General features: G+C 40.0%; 1 protein-coding gene across 1 annotated transcript in view; it reads right to left on the minus strand.

The window, feature by feature from the left end:
* Positions 1-4,228, minus strand: part of Zbtb20 (zinc finger and BTB domain containing 20) — a 699,482-nt gene extending 695,254 nt beyond the window's left edge. The window contains exon 1 of the mRNA XM_042667352.1: positions 4,179-4,228. The gene's annotated coding sequence lies outside the window, so the exon portion shown is untranslated. The remainder of the gene's footprint in view (positions 1-4,178) is intronic.
* Positions 4,229-13,242: the final 9,014 nt, after the last annotated feature.

Below are 13,242 nucleotides of genomic sequence, written 5' to 3' on the forward strand. Positions count from 1 at the left end.
TGGTAGAGCACTAGCCTTGAGCAAAAATACCTCAGGGACAATGTACAGGCAGAGTTCAAGCCCTACGACTGACCAAAAAAAAAGTTTCTTTGATTAGTTTAAAATTTTTCTATTTCCTTCTCAGGCTTCCTATTTTTAGCTTTCACATGCTGATTGGTATTGCATATAAATAGCCAAAGAGTAGTTAAAGCCAAAGACTGTACGAAATGCATTAATTTGTGTCCTTTCTGGAAAAGTTTGATTGTGCTACAAACTAGCATAAAGTAAAGACCTAACATAAGTATAGACATACAAAATCTTAACAGTTGAGGATGAGAGGAGTGGGGAAGAAAGGATATATATAATAAGCTTATATTTGGCTAACAAAGTTAGACTCACCATTACAGAGAAAATTAATGAAAATCAGAACTACTTATGTGAGAACTATGAACCAATTTTGAAAAAGTGAAGTACCCACTACCTGAAGCCACTAACTCAGAGTTAAACTACACACTCATTTAACTCAGGCACCATTCCTTCTGTTAGAACCTAGGATTTTTCCATCTACAGATAAAATGATTAAAATAATTCTAAAATATGTAATGTTCCTCTTGTACTACAAAGGTCTATTAAGTAAGAGAGGTGCCAATCAAATGCTTTAAAATTTTTTTAAATGTTTAAATAACAAAGCAATTTTTGCAGGTCTCTCTCTCTTATCTCTTTAATGTCAGCTATAAATTAATTACAACAGCTTTCATCCTGATAAAACCACACCTATAAAAGATTGTGATGCTTGATTTTTCAACAATTTTCCTAATACAAATCGTAGCCAAAAACTAACAAATATTCTAGCATTCATTTTACCACCCATTGCTAACAAGACAATGGTACATGGGAACTTTTAAAGTAAATTTCAAAAGAGAAAATTTTAAAATATAAAGCAACGTTTTATTTATTTCACAGACATCCTTAAAATTATGAAAATATATTACCACTACCTGTCAAAAAAGACTTACTGAGCAAGCAGGGCACTGGTGGCTCATGCCTGTAATCCTAGCTAATCAGGAGGCTGAGATTTAAGGATCCCTGTTCAAAGCCAGCCCAGGCGGAAAAGTCTATGAGACTATTATCTCCAATTAATCAATAGAAAATGAGAAGACTTACTGACATAGATAGAGAACATTTTATGACAATAACAAAAAAAACCACAAATTAGCTAACTAAGGTTTCCTGGTCGCTGGCAATTGGGAAACACCTTTTTCTCTCTCAAATTTCCATAAGCTCTTTCAAACCACTTTATAAAATGAGAAAGAGGCTATTCAAAGTTCTGTTGGAAAACAAAATCTCTTCTAGCAATGAGCATACAAAATATATGTAACATTACAACACATATTCCACTAGGGCCAACCATTTTTTTTCTCTTATTTACTATTGTAATCCAAGTACCTAGAATAATGTCTTGAATAATTTGATGATTTAACCATCCATTTTAGAAAAAAAAACACATGATAATTAGAAAATAGAGTCCATTAAGCTTCACTCCCATATTCCAAATGTTTTAAAGAAGCCTCTCCTTACCACTTACTCTGAAGATACTTGGAATAATTTGAAATTCATTTATAAATTATGGATCCTTTACAGGAATTTAGTTGTAGCTTTTACTGCTTTCCTAAAATGAGCTAATTATTCAGTCTAGCTTTTTTCTAGTAAGTCTAATTTGTCTAGAAAGACTTCTGAAGACTTATACTAATAAGACAAAAACAATATTTTAAGTGGCTTTCCCCTAGATTTCTTTCTATATGAAGTTGTCAAATTCTTAGTAAACTGACAAAAAAGTTGGATACTTGTTTTAAAAACTTTCCAACCTAAGTACATAAGAAAGGCATGACACTAGAAGGATGATGCCTTATCTCCCTATAGCCCTCAAATTAAAGTTTTCTCTTTCCTTGTTATTCTACTTACATTGTTTTTCAGTAGCTAGTCAACATACACATGATCTATGTGCATTTCCTTAGCATGACAGCAGTATATAAACACTAGCCTAAAGAGCTGAGAGTAAAGACTTCTTCCTGGTAATGATAAAATTTTACATTTTAGAATCTTAAACATCTTTCTTTTAGCCTGTAAAACTGAAAACTTTACCATGAAAGGGTATATTGCTTTGTTGTGAAAGGCCTGTATTCTACTTGTAAGATCTAAAAACCAAACTCAAAACTACTCAACTGCCTAAGCAGCTAGTACATTTCTAGTACATTTTCTTGTTACCTATTTACTTCAAAATTGTGTTCAGAAACCTAAAGCCTTTCAAATCTGAGCTAAATTGAAACATCACACCCTCAATCTGGGGAATTACAATTTAAGCACAGAACGAACAGTGACTAACATCACTGATTCCTCCAGGATAATGCCACAATCTTCCTTGGGAGAAGTGGGTTCAAGATTATGTATTACTCAGACCACACTCTGATTATGAATGAAAATGAGCAAGGGCATTAAAAAAAATCAATGTAATTTTTTTTTCTTTTACAAAAGGTACAGCCATATGTAGGTGTAAGGCAAAAAAAAAAAAAAAAGGTAGAATGAAGTGAAATCTTGACTCTTACACTTTTAGGAAGGAGGGTAGAGAAGGAAAGCAGTCTATTCCCACATGACAGGAAAGGGGCCTTGAGATTAGGAACTGGAATGAAAATAAATCATTTATGAATTTAAATTAATGATATTATTTAACCTGTCTTGACAACGATAGAATTTACAAAACGACTGCATATTTTAAAACTTTCAACAGCAACAAGTTACAGCAGTAACTTTAGAACAGAGTTCATTAGAACACATGGAAGAGAATGGGTGACCTCTGAAATTCACACAGGGACATGCAGTGAGCAAATTCCACTTCGGCAACATTTTGCTATTTAAAAAAAAAAAACTGCAAAAAAAAAAAAAAAAAAAGAAAAAGAAAAATAGTGAAGACGATTTGCACACCTCTAGAAATGTAACCTGTTCCACTTCGCTTGGGCCAGTGCTGATTCTAGGGACAGTCCTACAACCCACAGGCTCCCCAATTACTTGTTTCATTCGGACTTTTTCTTTTTTTCTTTTACTGGAGAGCAGTCATCACCCTGGTCCTGACCTCCTTCAACCCAGTTCCAAGGTAAGAGATCAGCGGATTACCGCGTTAGGTAGTGTAGTTGTACGCCATATTGTGTTTTTCGCTAATGTTTATAGTTTGTGTGTGTGCCTAGCATATGCTTGTACAAGTGTGTGTTTATCAATAGAACTTTTCGGGAAAATCCCTGCCTCCTGCCTTCAGCATCCTTGTAAAGATGATCAGGTTGGGAGGATGGGGGGGGGGGGGGAGGGAGAGACACCTACGAGCCACCCGGACAGGAAGGCATGGAAATGATGATCGCGATGAAACTTCCCGACGCCTCCCGTTCTCTTTTATCGCAGGTGTCAAAACGCGTCCACCCATGTATTATTATTACTTAAAAATGTTTCCAAGGAGGACCAAGGAAAAGAAAGGTGGGTAGTAACTCCGTTCCCCCCAAAGCCGGTGCTGCGGGGCCCAGGACCCCTTCCGTCCACCCCCGCCTACTCCCCTCCCACCCCCCCCCCACACCCCCACCTCCCTGTCCTCAACCCCGAGGGCTCCGACTGCGCTCCAGAGCCAGCGCGCGCCCGGGCCAGCGCGTGCGGGTCGGGCCGGGGCCGGGACGAGGGCTAGGAGGGAGGAGACCAGAGACACGCGGGCGCCAAGAGCGGCTCCCCCCCCCCCCCCCAACCCCGGTTCGACCCCCCTCGGCTCCTCTTCTGACGTGCCAGCCGCAGCTCCAGGCGCAGGGAGTTAACAGAGAGCGAGCGAGAAGGCGGAAGATAGGGTTCCAGCGGCGGGACGCCCCGCCCGCTCCAGACAACACCCGCGGACCCTCCCCGCCGGGTCGGGTGAGGCCACCGCGGGCGCGAGGAGGGGCGTCCGGAGCGGGGACGCGCGCGCGCGCGCGGGGCGGGGCCGGCCACCCGCCGGCGGGCTCTCCCCGCTGAGGAACTCACTCCCCTTCCCCAGCCCCACCCCGCTCTCCTCCTTCCCGCCCGGCCGCCCCCAACTCCCCGAGACACGCAGACGCCAGGACCCGCACGGCTCGCACACACACCCCTCCCGCCAGCTCACCCGCCCCACAACAAATTAGAGTTTTTGGCGTTACCTCCTCGCGCTCTTTAATCTTCTTTCCTCAACTCCTAAACTTCCCCCCGCCCCTACTTCTCCGGCAGAAGGCCCACATTGGGCGCTTCACTCGAAGAACCTCTAGGTTTCCACACTATTGGGTAACTCTCATGTCACTCTGGGCTTCAGTGGGCCAGTAAGAACGTAAGGACCCTCGTGAGGTTACCGCCCATAAACAAAATACACTCTTCCTCCTCCCTCCTCTGTCCCCGCCCTCAACTACTCCTTCCCTCATCACTTCCATTTTCGATTGGACCAAGAGAGACCCAATCCGCTATTTCACACAATCATTGGTGCATGGACACTTCGCTCAAAATAATACTAACAAACGATTGGTCGAGCATTCTCTCACTCCTCCTACCTCCCGCCGCAGCTTCGCCCACTCTGGAAAGGTCAGTCGCATCTCGTTGTTCAGTGATCCGAGAACTGTAAAACTATTGGTCGAGTGAGCCCGTCAGACCGGACTGGACTGAGCGTTGATTCGTCGACACTGACACTATCAAGTTAGGTTGTTTACTCCTCCGCCCCTTCCCTCCCACCCCCTTTTCCTCCACGCCCCCGCCTCCTCTCAACTGCTTTTACTTTCTACGCATTTCTATTTCCTCCTTTATTTATTTATTTGTGATAAACTTAAATGACCCGGCGATGGAGGCGGGACTGGAAGAGAGGCCGGAGAATGACGAGTGGCGGTTTGAGGCCAATTGCTGAGGGGGCTTCAGGGTGAGGGGCAGCGGTGGTGGCCAGTGAGAGGCAGGTGTCTGGAGCGCGCTGGGCCTATGGAGCCGGGATGCCCCAGCGGAGGCGGCGGTTATCCGCTGTCTGGCGCGACGAGACGCGCGGGAGGGGAGGTGGGGGGGAGAAGGGGGGGAGGTGGGGGGGGAGGGGGAGGAGGGGGGAGGGGTTGTCGCCGTCGCCGACGGCTGAGGCCGCTGGATGGAAGCTGGATTCTGGGCGGTGGGCGGGAAAGCAGGCCGGAGGCTGTGGCGTGGCTGCGGCCCCAGGCCACTCCGGGTCAGCCTGGGTTCCTCCAGAATGGGGCATCGGTGGCCCCACCAGGTCAGGAGAGTGCCAGGACCCAAAGCGAACGCGGAAGATGTTAGAAAAATACCCCGTAAACCATGTTGGAGTCAGCCGCCACGCTCAATACAAATGAAGATTTATTATCCTGGGGCGGGGGGGGGGGGGGGGGGGGGACATATTATGTTCCTTGTTACTAAACGACTTAAGCACCAGGGACCCAACTGGAGCCCACAAAATTCGATATCCTGGGAGCTGCAAGGAACAAATAAAGCAACACGGAAAATTAAATGCGGTTCAGATGCTTCAATAAAACCTTCATTCTCATCCACTTGTCACTCAACATAGCACTCCCCAGAGCCAAATTCTAAAGAAAAATGCTGGTCCGGTACTAAGTCTTGGAGGGAAGGAGGGGGGAAGGGGGCTGGGGAGGGTAGAGGATCTCTGAGGCTCAAGGCCAGCAGGAAACCCAGGATGGATTCCTAAAAAGACTTCCTTAAAAGGACTAAGCAGGAAAAAAAAGAATTGCCTCTAACCTCGGAGGAAAACAATTACTACCAAAATAAGAAGTGGCACTTTTTTTTTTTTTAAGGAACTTAAATAGTAACTTGTCACCAGCCAAGGGGCTTTGTCAAAAATAGCATTCATACAAAGAATATGCTGTATTTGCAATGTGAAAATAATGTTTATAAGATGTATAACTGTCAGTAAATTGGCATCAAATCATCTGAAATATAACCGAGTCTTGCCACATACTACTTGCTTTCCACACAGGGTGCCTGGCTTTGGCTAGAGATCTGCCTGCTGAACCTGAGCAAAATAACTTAGAGCTGGTGGATAGAAAAGAAAAGGCACAATACTTCAAACTCAAACTTTTATATTCATCTTGAGGATTTTATGTATAAGGCTCTCAGAACCTACAAAATCAGCAGGGTACAAAAGGGTACAAAATACTATTGAGTGTGAAAGGCAAAAATGTTTTTATTTGTAAATGTAGCTTAAACTGACATAGTGACCATTTGAAACGCTTCATACAAAACAACTTCACAGGAGAAAATTCTGTAAAATTAACCAAACTACTTAGCTAATCCCATAACTTCTTCCAGAAGCAATGGTTATTGGAAATTGAAGCTAGATTTGGCATTTTCCCCCCAAAGATCTCTGAACAGAGAGAAGAGGCCATGGTACATGTGGCAGAATACATGGAAATACAGAAATAAGATTGCTTAATGCCTAAAAAATTAGCAAGATTTGTAGTGCACTGAATTTACCATTACTTAATATTTAAACTTAATGAAGGGGGGTGGGGATTGAGGAGGGAAGGACAATAGGAGAATAACAAGGGAATGAGTAACAAATTTGACAAGAAATGTACTTACTACTTTACTTATGTAGCTGCAACCCCTCTGTACATCACCTAGACAATAAAAACAAAACAAAATGCTTAACACCTTTGTTTTCAAAGAGATTAGATTGTATAAGGATCCTAAGTATAGACACCTGCATATATATTATAAATAAAATGACAGGGACTGGGAATGTGGCTTAGTGGTAGAGTGCTTGCCTAGCATGCATGAAGCCCTGGGTTCCATTCCTCAGTACCACATAAACAGAAAAAGCTGGGAGTAGTGCTGTGGCTCAAATGGTAGAGTGTTTGCCTTGAGCAAAAGATGTTCAGGGACAGTGCCCAAGCCCTGAGTTCAAGCCCCAGGACTGACAAAAATAAATAATTAAAATGACATCACTAACAGTCATAATGTTGTAAATGATATGGAATATGGAAACAGGTAAAAATGTTTACATCTGGGGAGAATAGAAATTGGGAAAATTCTGAGAGAAGATGTAACTTCAGATGGTCTTCAAAATAAATCTGTTTGCAAATATAACCTTTTTCACCCAACCATTTTTGTAATACATAGCCATCAATGTTTTTAGCCATTTAGAGCCAAGAACTACATCTCTGAACAAGAGCTCACTAAGAACATGGGCACATAATACCAAGGAAAGAATATTAAAACCCTTTTTGTAGTAAAATAAAATTGAATTAGACATCATATTTATCAAGAAATTGGGGAAAATGAAAATAAAACAATTCACACCCAAAATAACATAAGGGAGATTTTTGTAAACCAAAGTTCTAACAATAATGGATGTAAAGAAGAAAAGTCTGAAGTAGGATCCAATGAAGAAGGCATCCAGTCAGTTACTGTGGCTGACACCTAAAATCCTATCCAGGTTCATATTACTGTATCACAATTTGAAGCTAATCTGAGCAAAAAGGCCAAAAGACATTATCTCCAAAATAACCATCCAAAAGCCAGCTTGGAAGCATGGCACAAATGCAACCATGCCAGTCAGGTGAGTTTTAGACTCTGAGTAAACTTGTCCCATGTACCGGGAAAAATATAAGTAAATAAGGAAAGAAAGCTTCCAGGAAGGATATTTCAGAAAATAACTCTTAAGAGAGTATAATGAATCTACACTGGTGACAAAGCTGCATGCTACATTAGAAATTTTAGCTATTTGTTCTGGAGCTACCAGTCCTGTTGGTCTTAATACACATACTTATTTTTGTCTTGGTAGTTTTGGAGAAAGAGGAGTCCTGAATTCTCTGGAGCCTGGAGTTTAATAAGACAATAATTATTCACTGGAAAGATAAGGAATGGGCATTAACCAGCTATGAAGAAGGTGACAGAATCTAAGCCACTTTAAAAAAAAAAAATCTGAACATTTAGTCAGTACTAACCATTAAAATAGTAAGTTGGTGATTTAGACTGAATAATAAAATTTAGTTTTTCTGATCAGTGGTTTTATAATAATTCTGAAAGATGGTACTATTTGTTTCATTTCTTTGTTTTGCTTTCATATCTAGTTCTCATGATAGAACTTTCAATAAAAAATAATTGAATAATTTTCTCCAAGTCACTACGACACACAATCAGTCAAGTCTCCACTTTTACCTGTTGAAGAAATCCAACTCAGATTAATTTAAATAAGAAAAATACTGAATTAATTTACAATGAAGAAAGGTCTGCAATGTCACCAACAATTAATCTCTCCTGGTCCCTTTTTAAGTGCATTTGCTTTTCTGTACTTATCGACTTGATTCTCAAGTGAGCTCTGTATGGCAATTATGCCAAGAAAACTTAGGCATTTACTACATGATATTCAACACAAACTGGTTTGAGTAATAAGTATCTTGGGTCACATAACAGATAAAAGCTCAGATGTTGTGACATTTTGGATGTAGTCTGATCAAACTCTCAAGAATTATTTTTTTCTTGTTTATATATATGTAGTAGCTATAATTGTCCTAGTCCTTATAAATGTACACTGTATCCTTTGAAGCCAAATAACAAATTTTTTCATTCATTTATCAGACAGTAGCTCTGTTTTTCATTCATTTTTCATGTGAGGACCAACATAAATCATTACCTATCCTGGAATCAATATCTAGGATATGAAGTTTAAGAACACTATTGATTGACTTATCCTTTGCCATATTAGGTAACATTCTAATAGTTTAGAATATTAATAAAGTAGGACTATTATCATTTACAATGATAAGTTGCATATTTTTCTATGGTTTCATTAGAAGTTCTGGCATTGGGCAAGGTCCACTAGAAAAATTCAGCTAGCTGAATCAAATCTCAAGGCTCATCTACATTCAGCTGAAGGATGAGTAGAGCTCTATAGGCAGAAAAGATTTGAAACAAATAGCTGTGTGGCATACAGGCACAGTTTAGAGACACTGCAGATTCCATTGCAGATCATTAAGGTGGATTTATCAATAAAACAAATTTAGTTTCCTAACTCAATGCATATAAAGGTAGTTTTACACTATACTGTAGTTTATAGCATATGTAAGTAGCATTAGACATCCAAAACTAGTATATCCTTTTATTTTAAAATTAGTTTGTTAAAAAATTATTTTGTTAAAAAATGGTAATGGTCATTTGAGCTTTCAGTGAGAGATAAAATCTTTTTGATAATGGGTTGAATATTGATGGCTGAGCATCAATAAGGATGGATTGCTTCTGTTTATTTATGTGGCTGCTATTAAGATAAGGGCCTCAAATCTAAAATATACTTAGAACACAAAAAATTAAATCCTCCAAAAACAAATCCTCAAAGAAACAACAGCCCTATCAAAAAGTGGGCTAAAAACGAGACTTCTCTGAAGAGGAAATAAGAATGACCAATAGACACATGAAGAAATGCTCAACTTCTCTGGCCATGAAAGAAATGCAAATCAAAACATCATTGAGATTCCACCTCACTCCAGTTAAAATGGCTATAATAAAAAAAATCTAATAACCACAAATGCTGGAGAGGATGTGGCCAAAAGGGAACCCTACTGCACTGTTGGTGGGAGTGTAAAATTGTCCAACGACTCTGGAAATCAGTATGGGGGTTCCTCAAAAGACTCTACATTGAGCTCCCCTATGACCCAACAATCCCACTTTTGGGCATTTACCCAAATGATCACAAACAAGGCCATACTAAAGCTACAAGCACAACTATGTTTATTGCAGCATTATATACCATAGCTAAGATATGAATGCCCCTCAAAGAGATGAATGGATCAAGAAAATGTGATACACACACACACACACACATATGAATTCTATGCCTCCATCAGAAAGAATGACATCACCCTATTTGTTAAAAAATGGAAAGACTTGGAAAAAATTTTATTAAGTGCAGTAAGCCAGTTCCACAGAAATTTAGGTCCCATGGTTTCCATTATTTGCAATAATGAGTATACATATAGGATAATCTTATCAGATGAGCTGAAATGCTCAAAAGCTATGTACATATGACCATATAAGATGATGCTAAGTGAAATGAACCCCAAGATATAGTCACTAGAGTTCTGTCTTTATTATTGTTTTAAATGTACCATGTGGCATATCCCCTGTTGTCACTCTACTTGATTTTGGTACCCTGCATCTTGTATATAAATATGTCTAATCTGGACAGGGGAAAGGGAATAAAAAATGCTGACCCATTGCAACAAGGATACCCACCAGACAGAATATTGGAAACAAACTTTCAGGCAGGGGGAAGGGGGATGGGGTGGGGTAGGGAGGAGTGTGGGAGGTGGGAGAGGGAAGGGATAGTGGCACAACAAGAGGAAGGGAAGGGGCAGCAATGAGGGACAAGTAATGTACTCATTGCCTTACTCATCTAACTTTAACCCCTCTGTGCAGCATCTTTACAGTGAAAAAGAAAAGAAAAATAAGACACCAATGAGGTTTGTTGCCTCAATTCTTTCTTTCATGGAAGAATTTCTCTGTAGTATACAATACTGCTTCATAGCATTTATCCTACAGTATAACTTTTTTCTAAAGTTGACATCAACCCTTTAAAAGTCTGCTGCTACTTTATTAAATAAAGTTGATGTAGTATTCTAAATTCTTGGTCGTTTAAATAATGTTCACTGTATCTTATAACAAGCATAGGTTCTATGACCAGAAACAACTTCACTTGTCCATAAGAAATAAAACTTTTCCTCATCTGTTAAAGTTTTATCATGAATCACAGGTGCCACTTCTAATTCTAGTTCTCCTACTATTTCCAAATATCGCACCCTTTACTGATGTCTTGAATCCTGCAATGGTTGGAGCTAACTTCTTCCAAACCCTACTAATATTTATGTTCTTCTCATGAATCATAAATGTTCCTAATGGCATCTTCAATGGCAAACTCATTCCAAAGGTTTTTAATTTACTTTTCCCAGATGCATCAGAGGAATCATATAGGGAAGCTTAAGAAATATATTTCTGAAGTAATAAGACTTGAAAGTCAAAATGACTTCATGATCCATGGGCTGCAGAATAAATGTTCAGTTAGCAATCGTGAAAAAACATTTTTAATCTCATTGACATCTCCAGCAGGGCAATTGAGTGTCTAGGTTCAATGTCAGTGAGCAATAATATTTTGAAAGGAATTTTTAAGTTGGCTTACTATTTAGGAAACCATACCATAACCAGATGTGCCATTCTCTAAACCTTGTTGTCCCATTTATAGAACATAGGCACAATAGATTTGGTATAACTCCTAAGCCACGGAATTCTCAGAGCAGTAAATGCATATTGACTTCAGCTTAAAGTCACGAGCTGTATTATCCCATACCAAGAGAAACAGCTTATTCTTTAAAGCTTTGAAATGAAGCATTGGCTTTTCTTCACTACCTACAAAAGTCCTAGTCTCTTCTTTCCAGAGAAGGAAGACTGCTTTGTTTACATTGAAAATCTGTTGTAAAATGTACCTTCCTTCAGCAGTTATCTTAGCTGAATCTTCTAGACAACTTGTTACAGCTTCTACATCAGCACTTGCTGCTTCACCTTAATTTTATTTATTTTTTTATTTTTTGGTTGGTCATGGGGCTTGAACTCTGGGCTTGGGCGCTGTCCCTCACCTCTTCAGCTTAAGGCTAGCGCTCTACCACTTGAGTCACAGTGAAACTTCTGGTTTTCTGGTGGTTAATTGAAGATGAGAGTCTCATGGACTTTCCTGCCCAGGCTGGCTTTGAAATATGATCCTCAGATCTCAGCCTCCTGAGTAGCTAGGATTACAGGTATGAGCCACCGACCTGCACCTGGCTCACCTTGATTTATGTTATGAAGATATATTCATTATGTCTTATGGCCTAGCCAGAATTAAAGACCTTTAGGGAGCTGATTCAAAACTTTGGCAAAGTAGCAGGTTATAAAATTAACCCCCAAAAATCCATGGCTTTTCTGTATGCCAACAATGAGAAAAGTGTGGCTGAACTTAGGAAAGCAACTCCATTTGTAATAGCCCCACAAAAAATAAAATACCTAGGAATTAACTTAACTAAAGAAGTGAAGGACCTCTATGATGAAAACTTTAAAATCTTGAAAAAGGAAATCAACACAGAACTTAAAAAATGGCAAAACCTCCCATGCTCCTGGATTGGAAAGATTAACATTGTGAAAATGGCAATACTTCCCAAGGCTATCTACAAATTCAACGCAATACCTATCAAAATTCCACCCTCATTCTTCAAGGAAATAGAAGAGGCAATCCAAAAATTCATATGGAACAATAAAAGACCCCGAATAGCAAAAATGCTCCTCAACGGAAAGAACACTGCTGGAGGAATATCAATACCAAATTTCAAACTCTACTATAAAGCCATAGTAATCAAAACAGCTTGGTATTGGCATAAGAACAGACCTCAGGACCAATGGAATAGAATTGAAAACCCAGAAATGAATCTACAGACCTATAGCCATCTAATCTTCGATAAGGGAGCTAAAACAATAGAATGGAAGACAGACAGCCTCTTCAGTAAATGGTGCTGGCAAAACTGGTTAACTACATGTAGAAAACTAAAGCTAGATCCTTATATATCACCCTGCACCAGAATCAACTCCAAATGGATCAAAGACCTTGAACTCAAAGCAGACACTCTGAAAACATTACAGGATGGAATAAGAGAAACCCTGGGTCTCCTTGGCTCAGGCCGAAATTTTCTGAATAGAGACCCGGAAACACAACAAATCAAAGAAAGGTTGGACAAATGGGATTGCATAAGGTGGCAGAGCTTCTGCAGGGCAAATGACATAGCTAGCAAGATCAATAGAAAGCCCACGGATTGGGAGAAGATCTTTACTAGCCATACAACGGACAAGGGTCTCATATCTAAAATATACTTGGAACTCAAAAAATTAAACCACCCAACAACAAATCCTCAAAGAAACAACTGCCCAATAAGTAAGTGGGCGAAAGACCTAAAGAGAAGCTTCTCTGAAGAAGAAAGAAGGATGGCCAATAGACACATGAAGAAATGTTCAACATCCCTAGCCATAAAAGAAATGCAAATCAAAACAACATTGAGATATCACCTCACTCCAGTTAGAACAGCAAAAATCAAGAACTCTAACAACAACAGATGCTGGAGGGGATGTGGACAGAAAGGAACCTTACTTCATTGTTGGTGGGAATGTAAACTTGTTCAACCACTTTGGAAAGCAGTATGGAGGTTCCTCAAAAGA

Source organism: Dipodomys spectabilis, unplaced genomic scaffold (assembly GCF_019054845.1).
Source record: "Dipodomys spectabilis isolate Male_0828 unplaced genomic scaffold, ASM1905484v1 ptg000017l, whole genome shotgun sequence".
NCBI classification, from domain to species: domain Eukaryota; kingdom Metazoa; phylum Chordata; class Mammalia; order Rodentia; family Heteromyidae; genus Dipodomys; species Dipodomys spectabilis.